This window comes from Phoenix dactylifera, chromosome 4 (assembly GCF_009389715.1).
Source record: "Phoenix dactylifera cultivar Barhee BC4 chromosome 4, palm_55x_up_171113_PBpolish2nd_filt_p, whole genome shotgun sequence".
NCBI classification, from domain to species: Eukaryota; Viridiplantae; Streptophyta; class Magnoliopsida; order Arecales; family Arecaceae; genus Phoenix; species Phoenix dactylifera.
In genome coordinates this window covers 10,842,875-10,859,178 of record NC_052395.1, presented here as the reverse complement: position 1 = coordinate 10,859,178, position 16,304 = coordinate 10,842,875, and the positions used below count along the sequence as shown (strand labels likewise).

The 16,304-nt window shown below is 40.1% G+C and overlaps 1 protein-coding gene across 1 annotated transcript in view; it reads left to right on the top strand.

Annotated features, from left to right (window-relative positions):
• Nucleotides 1-16,304, top strand: part of LOC103722941 (glycogen phosphorylase 1-like) — a 45,727-nt gene that overhangs the window by 19,119 nt on the left and 10,304 nt on the right. The gene's annotated exons all lie outside the window — the stretch shown is intronic.

Sequence of the window (16,304 nt, the reverse complement as noted above, 5' to 3'; positions counted from 1 at the left end):
TGCATATGATCGCATTCAAACTTGAATAAATAAATACCAAATTTAGGTGGAGAGTAGCTTGCATGCTCCCAAACAAGCTTCTAATTTTATAGCTATTTTTTAGATTTTATTTTTTATTTTTGAATCCAAAATATATTTTTAATTTAAAAAAATTATAGATTTAACAAAACTTAAAGATTTTAGTCTCATTGTGTAGATCGTCCATAGATATACAATATATCATGAAATCTTGCAAAATTAAAAATTTTGGCATGACCTTTTCTTATATTCTATTTTTTCAGCATTTTTTAATGATAAAAAGAAAAAAAAAGAAGTGAGGTGGAGAGAGCCACCTTATCCTGTTTTGGGTTGGATTCTTCAATCATTGAAATCATCTATTTTTTGGCGAAACGGGGAGCGGTTGAAAAGGAAAAATGAGAAGGCTTGACACGGGTCCTCACATACTTCATTTAAACTGTGACATTCTCGTCAGGCTAAGGGTCCAAATTCATTCAAATCTAATTATAAGCACCATGATTAACCCGTGGTTAGCCTCAATGAGCCTGTGCTACAGTGTTCCCTAGTCCACATAGGCCATAGGTCAGGGTCTGCTCTGATACCATTTGTAATAACTCGGGGTCTTACCTAAAAAGGTTAGTCAGATGGTGTTATTTGGGTTCATAATTTTTTAAGATCTATCTAGCAAATAACCGATGTGGGATTAAACACACGCCCGCATAGGTCCTCACATATAATAATTGTCATGCCTTCGACCCGAGATTGCGAGCCAGGGGTCGCATCAATCACGACATACTTATAGAAAACTCTCTCCACAAGCATGCAAGGCATCTCAACATATCATAAATATGCAGCAAATAATTTAATAATATGCAATTTTTATTTCATTAACTACCTCAACTTACAATGTTTCACATTTTTAACACTAATCTAAATTATCTAATCTAAGATAACTTGTGCCACAGTTCTTTTAGTCACTCTTCCATATTGAAAAATCCCTGTAGGCTAGTTCTCTGAATCTATAAAAAAAAATCGTATAATGAGCTAGACAGCCCGGTAAGCAATGATCACTTTGGCTAAACAAATCAGGCAATCAAATAGATAATAATTTACAGAAAATAAGCATATATGCAATACCAATATATGAATCAAATCATGGTCTGCCGTACCGATCGGTACAGATCGGTACCGGCCGGTACGTACCGGTACCGGACGGAACCGGTACGGTACAGCTATATTTTTCGGTTTCGACTATTCGCAATCCATACCTGTCGGTACCGGCCCGTACTAACTGGTACCGGCTCGTACCGACCCGTACCGGCCGATACCGGCACATACCGACCTCAAGTTTTTTTGGCTTTTGGCCCGAACCAACCGAACCGGTACAGTACCGGTTCGGTTCGGTATAGTACCGGTACCGGTGTCCACCGGTACGTCGGTATGGTCGGTACAGCCTTCTTGAAATATTAAATTCTGTTCATGGATTCAGTTCTTTCAAATATTCAATTCATCTTACCGATCCTGAGCTACGACCACATCATCTTGTGGCAGGGTTATAACACCGACTAATCTTCTTGCGGTGAGCTGCGCATCATTTTGCTGCAAAGTCTTTCAGGACCGTTAGTTTGCTGGTAGTATGTCGCTAATCATCTTGGGCACAACTTTCAGGACGAATCATATGCCAACGTATTAGCCCCCATTGGCGAGGTTTTCAACATAGCCAGATCAAAATTCAAATAGTTTTAGGTCATATTTTAGTTCTAAAATCATGCGGTGTCAAAATCAATTAATCATATCCATTATAAGATCATATATCATCATAATATTCCAAAATAACATATTTCGTAATAATATATACTATGCATCAAATTCATGCATCATGAATAATACCACTCAAAAGTCATGAATATAATAATTTTATAATTGCTAATAAATTTAGAAAAAGTGAAACATTACTTATCTTGCAAATGCAATCAACTAACAGATCTAATTAATCTTCTTGAAAATTCATCTCAGAGCTTAATATCCAAATATTATATTTTTTTCTTAAATTTTTGTCATAATTATATAAAAAAACTTAAATTCTAACATCCTCATAGGGTTGACCAAGCAGGAGTGTTTGACACTCCGGTTGGTCCGATCAAAGTGAAATTCATCGAATCATACTCGGACTAGGACATTGATGGTTCAACACAGATCAGGGCGATCAAATCTAACAATATTTGGCGGGGGCCAGGGTTGGGGCTGACACGCCTCCGACGACTCTGGATCATGACCCTTCACCAAGGTTGAACCAGATCACACAGAGAGGTACCATGCTAGATCCAACGTCTTTAGAGACAATAGAGAGTTTGTAGAGAAATAAGAGAGGATGGAGAAGAGAGAAAATATGTCTGGGTTCAGTCAGGGATCTAGGATTGGTTGTCGATGGCACGGGTCAACCTAAATCAATCAACATGTCTGGCCCATGAGTCATGATAAAGAAACTTTTGTAGAGAGAGAAATAAGAGAGAATAGGAGAAAGTAGGGAAGGGAGAGAGGAAAGAGTAAGAGAGAACAAGGTCTCTCTAGCCAAGGAAGAAGAAGGGAGATGGAAAGTGTGACTGTGGTGATGCCTGGGGTCAAGGGACCCACGGCCGCCCACTGTGGACGATGACCGACGGCGGACGACGGTGAGGGAAAATAGACCAAAATAGGGCTCTCCTATTTCGGACGGTTTTTTGGCAATTCACTGGCCCAAAATGGGGTGAATCCTGGCTACAATAGTAGGAGAGAGAAGAAGAAGACACCTTGGTCCGGTGAGGTGGTCCAGCAGCTCCTCCTGGTGACAAGTCGATGAAGAAGAACCGAAAGAGGAGTTTGGGATCGATAGCTCGATCTCAGGTGAACTCGAATGTATTTAAATAGATAATCTCGGCCTTATCCAGACGGTTCCTCGATCACAATGAACTTTCGATCTTCATCATGATTGGGGAGGAAGAAGACTCCAGCCATAGTCTAACTCCCATTCTACCCTCACGTGCATCGCACATGTATCTTCTAAGAGTTGATGAGTTTTAAGAGTTGATGGTACTTCATCTCATCTTCCAATTCCCAGGTAGCTTCTCTTTCTGACTAACAACTCCATTGAACCTTGACATAAGGAATAACACGTCTCAAAACATGATATTTCCAATCCACTATCTGTACTAGATGTTCCTCATATGTTAGATCTTAAGCTCCGTAACATAACTTGGGTCTGGTACAAATTTCTTCAGCATGGAGACATGGAAAATATTGTGTACACCAGCAAGTGAAAGAAGTAAGGCAAGTTTATAAGCGACCAATTCTTTCCAAAATCTGAAATGGAGCAACAAATCTGGGATTCAACTTGCCTCGATACCAAATCTTCAAATTCCTTTTGTAGGAGATATTTTAAGAAATACACGATCGCCAACTTGAAATTCTAATTCGTGTCTTCTATTGTCCACATAACCTTTCTGTCTACTTTGTGTAGTTTGAAGTCGTTCTTTGATTAGCTAAATTTTCTCAACTGTATACGAGTTCAGGGCCTAGAAATCTTCGCTCACCAATATCATCACAACGAATTGGGGAACGACATTTTCTTCCATATAATGCTTCTTAAGGCGCCATCTGTATGCTACTCTGATAACTATTGTTATATGCAAATTCTATCAAAGGTAGATGCTCATCCCAAGAACTCTTCATATCTATGACGCAAGCTCTCAACATATCCTCCAAAATTTGAATAGTCCTTTCTGACTGACCATTGGTCTGAGGGTGGAAAGTAGTACTAAAACTCAACTTAGTTCCCAAAGCCTTATGCAAGTTTTTCCAAAATTGTGATACAAACCTAGTATCTCGATCTGACACAACGGTTACGGAGATACCATGCAGTCTCACAATCTCTTTAATGTACAATTTGGCTAACCTTTCCAGACTGAACCCAACTTTAATAGGTAAAAAGTGTGCTGATTTTGTTAATCTATCCACGATCACCCAAACTGCATCATTAGCGCTGGGGAGTCTTTGGCAGTCCAGTTACAAAATCAATGGTAATTTGTTCCCACTTCCATATTGGAATATCAAAGGGCTGAAGCGGTCCGGCTGGTCTCTGGTGTTCAGCTTTGACCTGCTGACATATTAAACATTTGCCACAAATTGAGCAATTTTTTTTCATGTTGTTCCACCAATACAATTCCTTGAAATATCTATACATCTTAGTTCCTCCTGGACGTACTGTATATCGAGACAAATGAGCTTCTTTAAGAATTTCCTGCTTAAATTCCAGATCCATCGGTATACAAATTCTATTTCAAAATCTCAAAGATCCATCCTCATGTATTTTGAATTCAGATTGATCCCCTGATTCCACTGATTCTCGAATCTTCAATCATTGTTGGTCATTACCTTGGGCAACTTTAATCTTTTTTATAAGTGTCAGCTGAACTTGCATACGAGCCAATTGAATCCCTGAGCCATGTAATTGGATCTCTAATTCAAGTCTCCTCACATCTTCCAAAATATGTCATTGATTAGTAATTAAGGTGGCCACATTTCCTATTGATTTTCTGCTTAAAGCATCTACAACATTAGCTTTCCTAGGATGATAATTAATCATTAGATCATAATCCTTCAATAATTCTAGCCATCTTTTGTCTCATATTTAGTTCCTTTTGGGTGAATATGTATTTTAAACTCTTGTGATCTGTAAATACCTCGCAATGTACTCCATAAATATAGTGTCTCCAAATCTTAAGAGCGAAAATTACAGCCGCTAACTCCAGATCATGAGTAGGATAATTTTGCTCATAAAATTTCAATTGTCTAGAGGCATAGGCCACGACTTTACCATGCTACATCAAAACACAGCTAAGTCCCTTCATCACCTATGGGTATAGTAAGAATAGGTGATGTAACTAATCATCCTTTTAATTCCTGGAAACTTCGTTCACAATCTTCGGTCCATTCAAACTTAATTCCTTTTTAAGTTAAACGAGTCAAAGGTACAACTACATATCACCTGTAAACTTCGTTCACAATCTTCCACAAATCACCTGTAATAATCTGCCATTCCCAAAAAGCTTTGAACCTTGGAAACATTGGTTGGCCTACTCCATTGTACCACAGCTTCCACTTTTATTGGATCCACAGAAATTCCATCTCTAGATATGATATGCCCCAAAAATGCTATCTTATCCAACCAAAACTCACACTTCAATTTAGCATAGAGTTTCTCATTCCTTAAGATTTGAAATACGCTTCGCAAATGTTCCTAATATTCTTCTTTACCTTTTGAATAGACTAAGATATTATAAATGAATGCTGCAACAAATCAATCTAGAAAGGATTTAAATATTCTGCTCATTAAGTCCACAAAAGCTGCTGGGGCATTTGTCAATCCAAAAGACATCACTAAGAATTCATAATGCCCATAACAAGTTCTGAATGTAGTCTTAGGTCCATCCTCTAATTTGTTCTTCTGGTGATGGTATCCTGAGTGGAGATCAATTTTAGAGAAAACCTGTGCACCTTGCAGTTGATCAAATAAATCATCTATTTGGGGTAAAGGGTACTTGTTCCTTAGAGTGATCTTATTCAATTCTCTAGAATCAATGCATAGTCTCATGCTTCCATCTTTTTTTTTCACAAACAGTACCGGAGCTCTCCAATGTGATACACTAGGTCATATAAAACCTTTGTCCAGTAAATCTTGCAACCGATCTTTCAATTCTTTCAACTCGGTTGGGGCCATTCGATAAGAGGCTTTGGAAATTGGACCCAAACCAGGTACTAAATTAATAATAAATTCAATTTCTATGTTCGGCAGCAATCCTGGTAAATCCTTGAAAAAGACATCCAGAAATTCATTCACTATAGGAATATCCTCTATCTTTAATTCATCTTGTCGCATATCAATTACCAAAGCCAGATAACCTCTACATCCTTTCTTTAGCATTCATCTCAGCAAGATGAACTAAAGATAGAGGATATTCCTATAGTGAATGAATTTCTGGATGTCTTTTCCGAGGATTTACCAAGATTGCCGCTGGACAGAGAAATTGAATTTATTATTAATCTAGTACCTAGTTTGGGTTCAATTTCTAAAGCCCCTTATTGAATGGCCCCAGCTGAGTTGAAAGATCGGTTGCAAGATTTACTGGACAAAGGTTGTATACGACCTAGTGTATCACATTGGGGAGCTCTGGTACTGTTTGTGAAAAAGAAAGATGGAAGCATGAGACTAGGCATTGATTATAGAGAATTGAATAAGATCACTATAAGGAACAAGTAGTGATGCCTTTTGGATTGACTAATGCCCCAACGGCATTTGTGGACTTAATGAATAGAATATTTAAATCCTTTCTAGATTGATCTGTTGTAGTATTCGTTGATAATATTTTAGTCTATTCAAATCTTAAGGAATGAGAAACTCTATGCTAAATTGAAATGTGAGTTTTGGTTGGATAAGATAGCATTTTTGGGGCATATCATATCCAGAGATAGAATTTCTATGGACCATTAAAAGTAGAAGCTGTGGTACAATGGAACAGGCCAACCAATGTTTTCAAGGTTCATAACTTCTTGAGAATGGCAGATTATTATAGGCAATTTGTGGAAGAATTTTTCCGTATAGCTGTACCCACAGGTGATGAAGGATTCACAATCTACAGTGATGCTTCAAGGAAAGCACTTGGCTGTGTTTTGATGCAGCATGGTAAAGTGGTGTCCTATGCCTCTAGACAATTGAAATCTTATGAGCAAAATTATCCTACTCATGATCTGGAGCTAATGTCTGTGATTTTTACTCTTAAGATTTGGAGACACTATCTTTATGGAGTACAGTGCGATGCATTTATAGATCACAAGAGTTTAAAATACATATTCACCCAAAAGAAACTAAATATTAGACAAAAGATGACTGGAATTATTGAAGGATTATGATCTAACGATTAATTATCATCCTAGGAAAGCTAATGTTGTTGTAGATGCTTTAAGTAGAAAATCAATAGGAAATGTGACCCACCTTAATTACTAATCAACGACATATTTTGGAAGATGTGAGGAGACTTGAATTAGAGATCCGATTACATGACTCAGGGAATCAGGGGATCAATTGGCTCATATGCAAGTTCAACTGACACTTATAGAAAAGTTTAAAGCTGCCCAGGGTAATGACCAACTATTATTGAAGATTCGAGAATCAGTGGAATCAAGGGATCAATCTGAATTCAAAATACATGAGGATGGATCTTTGAGATTTCGGAATAGAATTTGTATACCGATAGATCTGTAAATTAAGCAGGAAGTTTTTAAAGAAGCTCGTTAGTCTCGACATACAATACATCCAGGAGGAACTAAGATGTATAGATATTTCAAGGAATTGTATTGGTGGAACAACATGAAAAAGAAAATTGCTCAATTTGTGGCACAATGTTTAGCATGTCAGCAGGTCAAAGCTGAACACCAAAGACCAGCCGGACCGCTTCAGCCCCTTGATATTCCAATATGGAGGTGGGAACAAATTACTGTGGATTTTGTAACTGGACTGCCAAAGACTTCCCAGCACTAATGTTGTAGTTTGGGTGATCGTGGATAGATTAACAAAATCAGCACACTTTTTACCTATTAGAGTTGGGTTCAGTCTGGAAAGGTTAGCCAAATTGTATATTAAAGAGATTGTGAGACTGCATGGTATCTCAGTAACCGTTGTGTCAGATCGAGATATTAGGTTTGTATCACAATTTTTGAAAAACTTGCATGAGGCTTTGGGGACTAAGTTGAGTTTTAGTACTGCTTTCCATCCTCAGACTGATGGTCAGTCAGAGAGGACTATTTAGATTTGGGAGGATATGTTGAGAGCTTGCGTCATAGATATGAAGGGTTCTTGGGATGAGCATCTACCTTTGATAGAATTTGCATATAATAACAATTATCAGAGTAGCATACAGATGGCGCCTTATGGAGTATTATATGGAAGAAAATGTCGTTCCTCAATTTGTTGTGATGATATTGGTGAGCGAAGATTGCTGGGCCTTGAACTTGTACAACATACAGTTGAGAAAATTTAGCTCATCAAAGAACGACTTCGAACTGCACAAAGTAGATAGAAAAGTTATGTGGATAATAAGAGACGAGAATTAGAATTTCAAGTTGGCGATCATGTATTTCTTAAAATATCTCCTACAAAAGGAATTTGAAGATTTGGTATTCGAGGCAAGTTGAATCCCAGATTTGCTGGTCCATTTCAGATTTTGGAAAGAATTGGTAAGGTCCCTTATAGACTTGCCTTCACTTGCCGGTGTACACAATGTTTTTCATGTCTCCATGCTGAAGAAATTTGTACCAAACCCAAATAATGTTACGGAGCTTAAGACTTTATGTGTTAGAGAAGATCTAACATATGAGGAACATCTAGTATGGATAGTGGACTGGAAATATCAAGTTTTGAGACGTGATATTCCTTATGTCAAGGTGCAATGGAGTCGTTAGTCAGAAAGAGAAGCTACCTAGGAATTGGAAGCTGAGATAAAGAAGCAATACTATCAACTCTTAGAAACTACAGTTACGAAAATTGTGGATGAATTTTTTTTAGGGGGGAGTGTGAAACCCAGGGACTTGATCCGGTCCACTTGACTGTCTAGCCATTTTTGGCCTTAGGCTTCATGTGTGATGCACATGAGGGCAGATCGGGAAGAAGACTCTGGCTGGAGTCTTCTTCCTCCCCAATCACAATGAAGATCGGAAGTTCATCGTGATCCAGGGGTCGTCTGGATAAGGCCGGGATTATCTATTTAAAGATTTCCTCCTTCGAGTTCACCCGAGATCGAGCCACCAATTCCAAACTCTTCTTTCAATTCTTCTTCTTTCTCGATTTATCGCTGGAAGGAGCCGCCGGACCACCTCACCGACGTATGTGCTCCTTTTCTTCTTCTCTCTCCTAATATTGTAGCTAGGATTCACCCCGTTTTGGGCCGGCGAATCGTTGGAAAACCGTCCGAAATACGGGAGCCCTATTTTGGTCTGTTTTTCCTCGCCACCGTCGATCATCGTCCATAGTAGGCGGCCGTGGGTCCCTTGACCTCTAGCACCACCACAGTCATGCTTTCTCTCTCCCTTTCTTTTTTGGCTAGAGAGAGACCTTGTTCTCTGTTCCTCTTTCCTTTCTCTTCCTTCCCTACTTTCTTTCTCTTATTCTCTCTTATTTCTCTCTGCAAAGTCTTTCCTAACTCATGGACCATACATGATTGATCCAGGTTGACCCATGCCATCGACAACCAATCCTAGATTCCTGATTGAACCCAGACTGAGATTCTCTTCTCCATCCTCTCTCTCTTGTTTCTCTCTACTAGACTTTCTCTCTATTCTCTCTAGAGATGTTGGATTTAGTGTGGTACCTCTTTGCGTGATTCTGGTTCAACCTTGATGAAGGGTCTTTATCCAGGGTCATCGGGCGGTATGTCAGCGCCCACCCTAGCCCTTGCTAAATATTATTTGATTTGATCGCTTCGATATTTGTTGAACTAGGTGCCCTAGTCCGAGCATGATTCGATGAATTTTACTTTGATTGGACTAACTGGATTGTCGAGCACTCTCGCTTGATCAGCCCTGTGACTGTGAGAGTGTAAGAATTTAAGTTTTTTATATAATTATGATAAAATTTTAAAAAATATAATTTTTGGATATTAGGCTCTAAGAAGGATTTTCGGAATTAATTGGATCTGTTAGTTGGATTCCGTTCATAAGGTAAGTAATGTTTCACTTTTTCTAAATTTATCAGCAATAATAAAATTATTATATTCATGACTTTTGAGTGCTATTATTCATGATGCATGAATTTGATGCATAGTATATATTATTATGGAATATGTTATTTTGGAATATTATGACTATGTATAATCTTATTATGGATATGATTAATTGATTTTGACACCGCATGATTTTAGAACTGAATTATTAACCTAGGAATATTTGAATTTTGACCTGGCTATGTTAAGGACCTCGCCAATGAGGGCTAATACGTTGGCATATAATTTGTTCTGAAAGTTGTGTCGAAAATGATTAGCGATATACTGCCAGCAGACCAGTAGTCCTGAAGGACTTTGCTGCAAGTTGATGCGCAGCTCGCCGCAAGATTAGTCGGCGTTATGACTCTGCCATAAGATGATGTGGTCATAGCTCATGATTGATAAGATAAATAGAATATTTGAAATAATTGAATCCATGAACAAAATTTAATATTTTAAGGAGGATTTGATTCGTATATTAGTACTGTATATATGCTTATTTTTTGTAAATTACTATCTATTTGATTGCCTGATTTGTTTAACTAAAGTAATCATTGCTTATTGGGTTCTCTAGCTCATTATACTATTTTCTATTTCTTTTTAGATTCAGAGAACTAGCCTACTGGAATTTTTCAATATGGAAGAGCGACTAGAAGAATCGTGACACAAGTTATCTAAGATTAGAGTTTATTTAAATTGATGTTTTATCTTAGACTAATGTTAGAATTGTGAGACATTGTAAGTTGAGTTAATGAAATAAATTGTGCATATTATTAGTTAAATTGTTCTGCTGCATATTTATGATATCATGTTGAAATGCTTTGTGTGCTTGTGGGGAGAGTTTTCTATGAGTATGCGGCGGTTGACACGACCCCTAGCTCGCGATCTCAGGTCGGAAGCATGACAATTTTTAAGTGAACCCGTGCTGCAGTGTCATCTAGTTTACATAGGCTATAGGCTGAGTCCGCTCTGATACCATTTATAACAACCCAAGGCCTCTCTCAAAAAGATTAGTTTGAATGTATTTTTTGGGTTCTTTAGTCCTGTATAAGTACCCAAGATCTTCGCGGCGAATAACCGGTGTGGGACCAAATACACGCCCGCATGGGTCCTCACATACTCCCTCGGTTCAAGCCTCGACGTTCTCATCAGGCAAAGGATCCAAATCCATTCAAATCCAATCACAAACACCATGATCGGCTCGGGTCAGCTCAAATATATCCGTGCTACAGTGTCTTCTAGTCCACATACGTCATGGGTCGGGTCCGCTTTGATACCATTTGTAACAAGATAGGACCTCACACAAAATGGCTAGCCAGAAGGTATTATTTGGGTTCCTTGATCCTATATAAGTACCCAAGATCTTTTCGGCGAATAGCCAATGTAGGACTAAACACATGCCCGCATGGGTCCTCACATACTCTTCTCCCCAATCACAAACACTACGATCAGCTCGTAGTCAACTCAAATATACTCGTGCTACAGTGTCCCCAAGTCCACCTAGGTTATGGGTTGGGTCCGCTCGGATACCATTTGTAACAACCTAGGAACTCACCCAAAAAGGCTAGCCAAAAGGTATTTTTTGGGTTTCTTAGCCTTGTATAGGTACCCAAGATTTTCGCGATGAATAACCGATGTGGGACCGTTAGAGTAAGTGGCTTATATTAAGTAGTATTCTTATTTGAGTGGTACACTGGTATTCTAACGGAGCGGAGCAAAGCGATGAGATATGTTTATCTTTGGGATAATTATGTACTGTTTTATTCTAACAGGGATGCTGATAGGGATTGGGACTCTGGGGCTAGGTTTTAACTATAAATATCTTGTAACCCTTGTTATTTGAGAGATAGTGAAAGATACAGCCGTTTCGCTCCCGTGGACATAGGCACATTGCCGAACCACGTAAATCCCTGTGTTCTCTTCCTCTTTCTCTCTCAATTCTGTGCATTGTTCTGTTCACCATTTGGATCCTGTATTTTGCGCAACAACTGGTATCAGAGCGGCAGGTTACAAAAGAAAAATTAATTGTTTTGACTGTCGTACGGTTCTACGCGTGAGGGAGGCTGAGGCGTGATTCTTCCTTCTTCCCTTCCCAAGCGGAACCGAAAGGGGATCCCGAGAAGAGGTCTTTTCGTGGGTGGTTTCCTTCTTCACGTGGGTGCTATTGTCCTGTGGAAGGTCATGTCGTGGGGCACAGAGGGGGTGCTACATTGCTTCTCTGTGCTTCATGTGGGAGGGCTTAAGGGGGAGAAGACTTTTCTCATCACGTGGAGGTGCTTTCTTCTTCCCAAAGCCGAAAACGTTCTCCTCTGTTCTTCCGACGGCTCCCGAGTGGAAGAAAGAAGAAAGGCCCCTGTGACGACCGGCCAGACATGAGCAAAGGAGGAGAGGAGATCCCCCCAACCATGACCGGCTGCAAGTAAGGAGGAGGCCCAAACCCCCATGAGCAAGGAGGAGGCCCCGATTCAGCGGCGAAGAGGAGATCCGTCGCGTCCTTCCATCGTCGCGCGCCGTCACGCGCCTAGATCCAGCCGAGAGAAGAGGAGCCGTGCGTCTCCACCGCCACACTCTCCTGTCACTGTCCGCGTCCATCGTCACACGCCTGATCCCGTGCATAGGGGAGGAGAGGATCTCTGCCTCATGTGGCAGGATCCAAAGGAGCAGGATCCAGAGGAGGAGAAGCAAGGAGAGGAGGATGCCGACTCCGTGTGCGCTGCTGCCGCGCGTCTGATCTAGAGGAAAAGGAGTTTTCCGAGCATATCTCGCCCACATTCTAATACGGAGAACAGGAGCGTTATTTGGTATTTTTTTATTTTTAATCAGATCCTATTTTTCTATTTTATTTTGCAAAAAATAAAATGACTGGGATGTCTTCTGCAAAGTTCGATGTGATAAAGTTCGATGGAACTGAAAATTTCGGGCTATGGCAAAGGAGGGTGAAGGATCTATTAGTATCACAGGATATGGTGAAAGCCTTGTATGGAAAGAAACCAGCTGCCATTGGTGATGCAGAGTGGAAGGAATTGGAGGCGAAGGCTGTTTCAAATATACGACTTTGTCTGGCAGATGACTTGATGTATCATGTCATGGACGAGGAATCTCCGACGGCAATCTTGTCGAAATTGGAGAGTCGGTATATGTCTAAGTCGTCGACGAACAAGCTATATCTTAAACAGAAACTGTATGGTCTTAAGATGGCAGAGGGTGCTGATTTAAGCCAGCATATCAACATGTTTAATCAGATTATCAGTGATTTGCAGCGAGTTGATGTGAAGTTCGAAGATGAAGACAAAGCATTGATGTTATTGCATTCTTTACCCGCTTGTTCTACATATAAAAATTTGGTTACAACTCTGATGTGGGGAAAAGAGACTCTAGATTTAAAGGACGTCATTGGAGCCTTGTTAGGTTTTCATCAAAGGAAGAAAGCCAGTGATGAGAGTTCTCAGGGAGAAGGCTTAGTGGTGAAGGGTAACCAGGAGCGTGGAAGAAGCAACATAAGGAATGGATCAAATTGCAGTAAATCTCGGTCCAAATCTAGAAAAAAGAAGGGCATAATATGCTACAAGTGTGGGAAACAGGGTCACATAAAGCAAAATTGTCCTGAGAGAAACAAGGGTAAAGATGGTGATAGATGTGAGGGGTCCTCTAAGTCTGCAAATATAGTAAAAGAAGACACAGATAGCAGTGACGGTGATATACTTTCAGTTTCATCCAGTTCAGATCATCTTGCGGATTCTTGGATTCTGGATTCAGCATGTTCCTATCACATGATACCAAATAAAGATTGGTTTGACACCTATTGGTTAGTTAATTCTGGTTCTATTTTGATGGTTAATGATGCATCTTCCAAAGTCATTGGAATAGGGAATATCAGGATTACTATGTTTGATGGTGTGGTTAGAACGTTGTGTGATATTAAACATGTTCTAGATTTGAGAAAGAATCTGATGTCATTGGGTACCTTAGACTCTAACGGATTTTGTTACAAGTCTCAAGGTGGAGTAATGAAGGCTAGTAGAGGTGTTATGATAGTGATGAAGGGGCAGAAAGTAGCAGAAAACATCTACAGGCTGATAGGGACTACTGTTGTAGGTGGAGTTGCTGCTACAGAGTCTGAGTTTTATAATACAGTCTTATGGCATATGCATTTGGGTCATATAAGCGAACATGGTATGCTGGAACTGCATAAAAGAAATCTCCTGAAGGGTGTTAAAACTTGCAAACTGGATTTCTGCAAGTATTGTGTTCTTGGAAAACAGAACAGGGTTCAATTCAGGACTGCCATGCACAAGACAGAGGGTATTCTTGACTGTTTATACAGATGTCTGGGGACCAGTCAGAGTAGCATCACGGGGTGGACATACGTATTTCGTAACTTCCATTGATGATTTTTCGAAAAAGGCTTGGGTGTACTTTATGCAGCACAAGTCAGAAACGTTTGCCAAGTTTAAGTTGTGGAAAGCTGAAGTAGAGAACCAGACAGGAAGAAAGATCAAATGCCTCAGGTCAGACAATGGAATTGAGTACACAGCTTCAAAGTTCATGGAGTTTTGTGAGCAGCATGGGATTAAGAGACACTTCACAGTACGCAAGACACCTCAGCAAAACGGTGTGGTGGAAAGGACGAACAGGACTATTGCAGAAAGAGTACGGTGTCTCAGGTTAAATGTAGGGCTTGCAAAGAACTTCTGGGCAGAGGCAGTGAATATGGCATGCTTCTTAATTAATAGGTCACCTAGGGCAGCACTAGATGGTAAGGTTGCAGAGGAGGTATGAACAGGTAATGAGGTAGACTACTCAGGTTTGAGAGTGTTTGGATATCCAGCCTACGTGCATATTTCTAGTGAGGAGAGGTCAAAGTTAGACCTGAAGTCTAGACAGTGTATCTTTCTGGGGTATCAGAAAGGGATGAAAGGGTACAAGCTTTGGGATCCGAAGGCAAACAAGGTGGTGATCAACAGAGATGTGGTTTTTGATGAGAAAGCCATATTGAAAGGTACTTAGGAAGAAGAGAAGCAGGTGCCAGAAAGTTGCAGCAGCAATAAGCAGGTGGTGCAGGTAGAGTTAGAGAGTTATGTCAAGAAGAACAATGTTCAGGGTACAGAGACTTCTATCTCAGCAGATCAAGAGCATCACAATACAGCCACAGTCAGACTCAAGCGTACTATCAAGCCACCAACTAGGTGGAATCAATGGGTTTGGTCTTGGAATTTATCTACCGGCATCGGAGGGAGAAGCGGAGTCGGGAGCTGGAGTATGGCTTTTCCTATGCATTAATCACTAGCAGTGGAGATTCTACTACTTTTCAGGAGGCAGTTCACAGCCGGAATAAAAGTAGATGGATGGGTGCTATGATGGAGGAGATGGAATCTTTGAATAAAAATCAGACATGAGAGTTGGTGGAGCTTCCAGAGGGAAAGAGAGCGATAGGATGCAAGTGGGTGTTCAAGAAAAAGAAAGCAGTATTAGAAAAAGAAGAAAAAAAGTTCAAGGCATGTCTGGTAGCAAAGAGATACTCACAGAGAGCTGTGATTGATTATGATGAGATTTTCTCCCCAGTAGTCAGACATACTTCCATCAAGGTAGTGTTGGCATTGGTAGCACATTACGACATGGAGTTAGAGCAGATGGATGTAAAGACAACTTTTCTTCATGGTGAGTTGGAGGAGCAGATTTACATGCAGCAGCTAGAAGGGTTTTCAGAACCTGAACAGGAGCACTTATTCTGTAAATTGAGAAAGTCACTTTATGGGCTGAAAGTAGAAACAGTCTCCGAGGCAGTGGTGACAGCTAGAGAGAAGCAACTGCTCTAAAGCCGGAAGGCGGAAAGCTGAGGTCTTTTATCCAAAAAAAACTACCTTAAACCAGTTGGAATAAGCTATCAATACTGACGAAGCAAGAAGAGAAGCAGCCGTATTCTCACAAGCGGTTTGACTCCTACATGATTCGGATTGGCTACAGGAGATATGAGTATGACTGTTGTGTTTATGTGAGAAGCCTTGATGATGGTTGTTTTATTTTTCTGTTACTTTGTGTGGATGATATGCTGATTGCTGCGAAGAGTATGAATGAAGTCAACAAGTTGAAGACTTTGTTAAGTAGAGAGTTTGACATGAAGGATTTGGCGCGGCCAAGAAGATTCGCAGGGACAGAGATTCTAGAAAATTGTGGTTATCTCAGGGTAGTTATATACAAAAGATGTTGGAGAGGTTTAGCATAGGTAATGCGAAGCCAGTGAGCACACTTTTAGCGAATCACTTCAGATTGTCTACCTCACAGTGCCCGAAGATAGAGAAAGAAATTGAAGACATGTCAAAGGTTTCATATGCTAGTGCAGTGGGGTGTCTGATATATGTTATGGTTTGTACTAGGCCGGATTTGGCGCATGCAGTTAGCGCAGTGAGCAAGTTTATGGCGAATCTAGGGAGACAACATTAGGATGCAGTCAAATGGATTTTCAGATACTTGAGGGGTACTACCAACTATGGTATAATGTTTGTCAGACAACAGGATGAT